The sequence below is a fragment of the Pinus tabuliformis genome, chromosome J, assembly GCF_031772625.1.
Source record: "Pinus tabuliformis cultivar Carrire ecotype Pingquan chromosome J, CPIR1, whole genome shotgun sequence".
In the NCBI taxonomy this organism is placed as follows: Eukaryota; Viridiplantae; Streptophyta; class Pinopsida; order Pinales; family Pinaceae; genus Pinus; species Pinus tabuliformis.
The window spans coordinates 103,988,034-103,994,671 of record NC_142295.1 but is presented as its reverse complement, the minus strand read 5'-3'; positions in this window follow the sequence as shown (position 1 = coordinate 103,994,671).

Below are 6,638 nucleotides of genomic sequence, written 5' to 3'. Positions count from 1 at the left end.
AAGAGAACCACCCAAAGAGTCCAAGTGAGTCTAGTCGATGTCTGCTCCAGGTACAGTGAGATCCTTCCTTCACCATCACCTTAGGAAATAATCTTAAGTTTATAGACACTAAGGTTACCAACAGCAACAAATACAACTGGGGGAACAGTTTACGATCTGATATACGTGCAAGGGCAAAGTAACAAAGCTCAATCCCCTTGAAGGCTCCATTAAATGGTCAATCCGAGGTTTACAAACAAGTGACCCCAGGCTCCTCGACAATGGTTAATCTGAGGTTTACTCTTTATAATACCCGCAAATCTTCTATCTTTCCCAATGAAACAAAACTGATTGTCTCAAAGGTTCGAACATGATCTCGTGATTGACTCCTTTAAGAGAAGCTTCCCAGAATGTATCAATTACAATTGGATTTATTTCCTACCGTAAGATGTATCTACTTGTTTGTTTTAACTATCTTGGAGAGATAATTACTCCCTACTCCAAGATACTAACCTAAGCTATATTAGTGATAAGAGCCTTAGAAATAAAAAAGATTACTAGATCAATTTTAATTAAGCGTTGCCTTTATGGGTTGTTCTTTAAGCCAATAGGTATGGAAATGAAACATTCATGGTGTGAAGACTAGACTTCAAAAACACTAAAAAATGCACCTAAAATGATAAGCAATTCATTTTTCTTTCAATGAAATTTTAGCTAAAAGAAAGAGTTCGAGAATGCAATTCTTTAAGAAACAATTCTCTCTTTCAACATGGAAATGGAAAGAAAATATTTTTGTCTTTTTCAATAAGAACTCAAAACGATACTAATAATTAATTCTCACAATAAATCCCTTTTCCTTTTCAAAACTTGAAACTACAAAAAACAATTTGCTTCAAAAGAGATCTATCAAGTTCTAGGAAAACACTACTGAAAAAACTAATTTTGAGAAAAAGAGGAAAGAATCTAATTAAATAAAATCTTCAATTCTTTTGAGAACATTCTGCTTAGTTGTTCAGTAAACTAAGGATGCTTTGTTCAGAATAACAAACCATCAAAAAACATCCAAATGTCCTTATAAGGATAAATTCAAGGAACCTGCTAGATGGAACAAGAATTTGTAAGAAAAGCTACTACACCCATGAAGATAGTGATGGTCTATCAAACAGTGATGAAGATGAAATGAACGGGTGATCTAATGAATATAAGTTATTAATGGCACTACAGAAGATGAAATTATATGGATGCTATAGATGTGGATAATCTTTATGAAAAATCACTAGACTCAAGAGATGTATAGAAAAAACAAATCTGTGATCATTGATACTCTACAATTCAAATTGATGAAAAGGAAAAACATCTTGAAAAACTAGAAGGTGAAATTGTTGGTCTTAGAAAAGAGATTGAGAAAACAAAAGCTATAATCTTAAGTTTGTCAAAGGATCCGAAACCCTGGATAAGATTATCAATGTGCAGCGGTCTCCTCTAAACAAGACAGGTCTGGGCTACAATGGAGAAACCTCTCAAGCATCCACCTCAAAGAGTTATCTTGATGCAGCAAGAAGAAATGAGCAAAACCACAATGAAGATCATCAGTGGAGTCGCAGGGACGAATTACAAACATCTTGTACAAGGGCAATCCATCTTAAGGGTGAACCAACCACAGGAAAATCTTCTCAATTTGGTCCAAGACATAGATGAAAATAGAAATTACAATCAGTCGGCTGACACTATTCGATAACCGCAGAAGTTTCTTCAATGGACAATGCTTTTCTTGTCATAACTTTGGTCACAAAGCACTCAATGTTTGCATATAAAACAATCATGACTAGGGAAGCTCATAAAACAAAGAAGTATGACAGGATTACAAAAAGGACCTATAACAACTTTTCAGTTCTTGAAAATGAAGTCGAATGTTTCTTTGCAATAATTTTGGTCATGAAGAATCTGAATGCAGGAGCAGGTTTCAGCAGAAAAAGGAGCAAGCCTCAAGCACCAAAAACATGGAGAATAAAGGAACCTCAAACAGAAAGATGTGGAATAGCATTTTATGCAGAGTAACAGGAAAATCTATGGTACATTGACAGTGGATGTTCGAAGCATATGACAGGTGATAAAGAAAAACTTGAATCTTATTCTGCTCTAGAAAAGGAAAGAAAGTCCTTTTGGAAATGATACTCCTGAACTATAAAAGGAACTTGATTGCTCAGTTAAAAGAAAAGGTCAAAGCTGAAATGTTTTGTAGTTGATGGATTGAAGCATAATCTTCTAAGTGTCAGCCAGATGTGTGATCAAAGAACCGAGGTTATTTTCAGATCGAATGGATGTCTTGTTCGTGATCTTGATACAGGTAAAACAGTACTCAAAGGCAAAAGAACTCCAAATAATCTGTACATAATTGAAGAAGGACAACAACAATGCTATCTGAGCAAGGATGAAGAACACTGGTTATGGCATCGAAGGTTGGGACATCTAAGCTTCTCACAAATAAGAAAGCATGCAAATATCAGCAGTTCGCGATCTTCCAGATATCAAAATTCCTGACAACACCATATGCAGATCATGTCAGTTTGGAAAACAAACCAGAACTAACTTTCCAGAGAAAGAAGATCAGCTAGCATGCCTCTTGAATATAGTACATACAGATGAGATCTGGTCCATTCAGGAAAAGGCACCTAGAGGAGAGGAATACTGATATTATTTTTGACGATTTCTCCAGATTTGTCTGGTTAGGACTTATGAAGCACAAAGATGAAGCATTCGAAAAATTCAAATCCTTCAAAGCCTGGGTTGAAAATGAATCAGGTCACAAAATTAAGTGCCTCAGATCCGACAGAGGTGGGGAATTTACTTCAATGAATTTTTCGATTTCTGTGATGAACATGGGATAAGGAGAGAATTCTCTACAGCTAGAACTCCTCAGCAAAATGGAATTGTTGAAAGAATGAACAGAACAATCCAACAAATGGCTCGTGCTATGCTTGATGAATCAGGAACTCCCGCAACTTTCTGGGGTGAAGCTGCACATGCTGCGGTTGGTATTCTCAACAAAACAAATGTCCGGGTGAACAACACTCAAACTCCTCATGAGCTTTGGAGTGGCAGGACTCCTTCGGTAAAGCACTTCAAAATCTTTGGGAGCAAATGCTATATCAAGAATACTGATGAGCAGCTTGGCAAACTTGAACCTAGAGCAGATGAAGGCATTCTTCTTGGTTACCTCTCCACATAGCAAAGCATACAAATGCTACAATAAAAGACTTGGCAGAATTGTTGACAGCATTGATGTAGTGGTTGATGAGAAGGGATACATTCCTAGGCAAGTACATCATGAAGACATCGAAGAAGATGAAGGCTACCCTCAAAGACAGAATGATGAAGAAGAAGAACCTCAAGAAGAACCTCAAGAAGAACCAGAGGAGCAAACAAGAATAGAAAAAAGACTCCATCCAGATATGTTCAGAAGAATCATCCAGAATCTCAGATTATGGGGCAGAAAGAAGCAGGTGTACAAACAAGAAGAACAGTTGCAGAAGCCTCAAGCTATTTGGCATTACTCTCTCTACTGAACCACAAAATGTGAAAGAAGCATGCAAAGATGAATGTTGGGTGAAAGCAATGGATGAAGAACTTGAGCAAATCGAAAAGAAAACACTTGGGAGCTGGTTCCTAGACCAAAGGATAAGAATGTTATCGGAACAAAATGGGTCTTCAAAAATAAATTGAATGAAAATGGAGAAGTAATTAGAAACAAAGCCAGACTTGTTTGTAAAGGTATGCGCAGCAAGAAGGAATAGACTTTGAAGAAACTTTTGCTCCTGTTGCAAGACTTGAGGCCATCCGAATGTTCCTTGCTCTCTCAAGTTTTCAAAACTTCAAAGTATTTCAAATGGACGTGAAATCAGCCTTTCTGAATGGAGACTTGGAAGAAGAAGTATACATTGAACAGCCAGATGGGTTCATTCTTGGAAATGATCCAAATCTTGTATGCAGATTGAAAAAGGCTCTCTATGGTCTCAAACAAGCTCCAAGGGCTTGGTACTACCGTTTGGACAAATATCTTCATCAACAAGTTTTTCAAAGGATCAGCAGATAGCAATCTTTATATAAAAGTTGAAAATGACAAATTGCTAATACTTGTTGTGTATGTAGATGACATTATTTTTGCAGCAATGAAGAAGCTATGAGTCAAAGCTTTGCCTCAATCATGCAAAAGAATTTGAAATGTCCTTGCTAGGAGAACTGACATATTTCCTTGGTTTGCAAATCCAACAAAAAGAAGGAGAATCTTTTATCTCAAACAAAGTATCTCAAACAGATTTTGAAGAAATATGGCATGGAAGATGCAAAACCAGTATGTACACCCATGGTCACAGGATGTAGCCTCAGTGCAAATGATGAATCTGCAGCAATACATCAACCAACCTACAGATCTATGATTGGAAGTTTACTTTATTTGACAGGTACCCCGACCACATCATGCATGCAGTTGGAATAGTTGGAAGATTTCAGGCAAATCCGAAGAGACTCATCTTCAGGCAGTGAAGAGAATTTTCAAATATCTTCAAGGGACTCCAAATTATGGCTTATGGTATCCTAGAGATACAGATCTACACTTCATGCTTATACAGATGCAGATTGGGCCGGAAGCGTGGATGACAGGAAAAGCACAAGTGGTGGTGCGTTCTTTATGGGTTCCAGACTGGTATCTTGGTTCAGCAAGAAACAGAGTTCGATTGCCTTGTCTACAGCTGAAGCGGAATATGTTGCTGCTGCATCTTGTTGCACCCAACTCCTTTGGATGATGCAGACTTTGCAGGATTTTCAAATCACTTGTACACCACCTATCCCCATCTTATGTGATAACACAAGTGCAATCAGCATCTCAAAGAATCCTGTTATGCATTCAAAAACCAAGCACATACCAATCAAGTATCATTTTTTCTCCGGGAACAAGTGCTTGAACAGAAGGTCAAGTTGGAGTATGTTCCTTCTAAGGAACAAGTTGCTGATATTCTCACCAAACCATTGCCCAGGGACACTTTTGAATACCTCAGGCAAAAGCTGGGGTGTTGATGCATCATCTTATTGTTGAACCTTTCTTCTTATTGATGGTACATGTTCAGGGGAGCATATAATGCATTGTTGGCATTATGGAGGATGGTCAGAAGGAGATCTTGGAAATAGCTGCAATATGTCTCTATCTCTTTCATGGAGGATTATGGTTCGTTTGTTGACGATCTATTCAGGGGACATGATCTTAGGGGGAGCATACCCCTTTGCCCTTGATGTCAAAGGGGGAGAATGAAGCTGAAGTTTGTGAGGTTGCCATCAAGTCCAAAGGGGGAGATTGTTGGCATTATATGTTTTTCTGGTATGGCAACTATGTTATAGATGTTGTACTTGATGGCAACTCCCGTGACAAGGCTCTCAATTTGTTGAAAATTAAGAAGGACGCAGGAAACCAGTTCAGAAGGTGCGTACACCGCAGGTACAACATGCAGAACCGCGTCCAAGACGCAGGCTCGCCGTTCAGGGGTGCGTCCCCCAGTGCACACTTTTAAGGCAGAGAAAAAGCACGTGGGGGGTTTCTTGTGTGGTATCTAGCCGACGGTTTTGTGTTTTATGGTGTCGGCTCGTGGTATTGTTCCATGTTTTGAGGAGGAGCTTGCCTATAAAAGCAAAGGAGATCATTTGGCTAAGAATGTCTTTGGTGATTATCTTATTGGGTGATCTGGGGGGGGTCTAAATCTATAAGGGCGAATCTACTGAAGGGACTGAGATTCTTTGGCGCAAGATCAGATCTGTAGATCTGACTGTCTGGGTTACACTTAAGGTCTTGAAATCATTCATAACCGAAGGACGCAGGTACAGTGAAAGGAAAGCGCGCCGGGACGCAGTGCAGAATCGGAGATCTGAGTGGGACCAGCGGGGCAGACGAAGTTCAGTGCGTCTGAACGCGTTCAGTGACTGGAGATCGTGCCTTGGTACGCAGAGCACAAGGTTCAGGTGCGCGTTCATAGCATAACGGACGCGGTGCGATAGTGTATTGGGTCAGCGTGCGTCCCTGTAGCAGAAAAGACGCAGCGCGATAGTAGTTGCTGGATGCGTCCCTGTAGCAACAAAACGCAGAGCAGCTAAAGGAACAGTGCGTGGGCACGCAGCTTAGCAGAAGGATATCTGCGTGTGGACGCAGGGAGCAAAGGTTAACTGCGTCTGGTCGCAAGCCACAGAAAGAAAAACTGCATCTGTTCTGTCTTAAGATATCTGTTGATTGAATTTCTCTGTTGATAAGGTGTTCTGGTTACTTCTGTTATTGCTGATCTGATATCTGTAGTGGACTGTAACTGTTAAATACTTGTTGATCATTTGATGCTTTAAGAAAAGAAGTAGGGGGTTGTAGCTCCCTTCCAGGAATAGACTGGAAAACGAGAGAGAGAGAGAGTTGTAGCTCTCTGGAGGTTGCAGCCTGCGTACTGGTAAAGGTCTGCACCAGTACAAAATCATTGTAAAAGGAGTTTCTAATTTGAAAGAAGATAGAGACATATTGCAGCAGGTGGTTTTCACCCACATTGGGTTTCCACCTTACATCTTGTGTTCTTGGTGTGACTATCTGTTTTCTTTGTTCATGCTCATTTTTATGGTACTGACATGCAAAAATA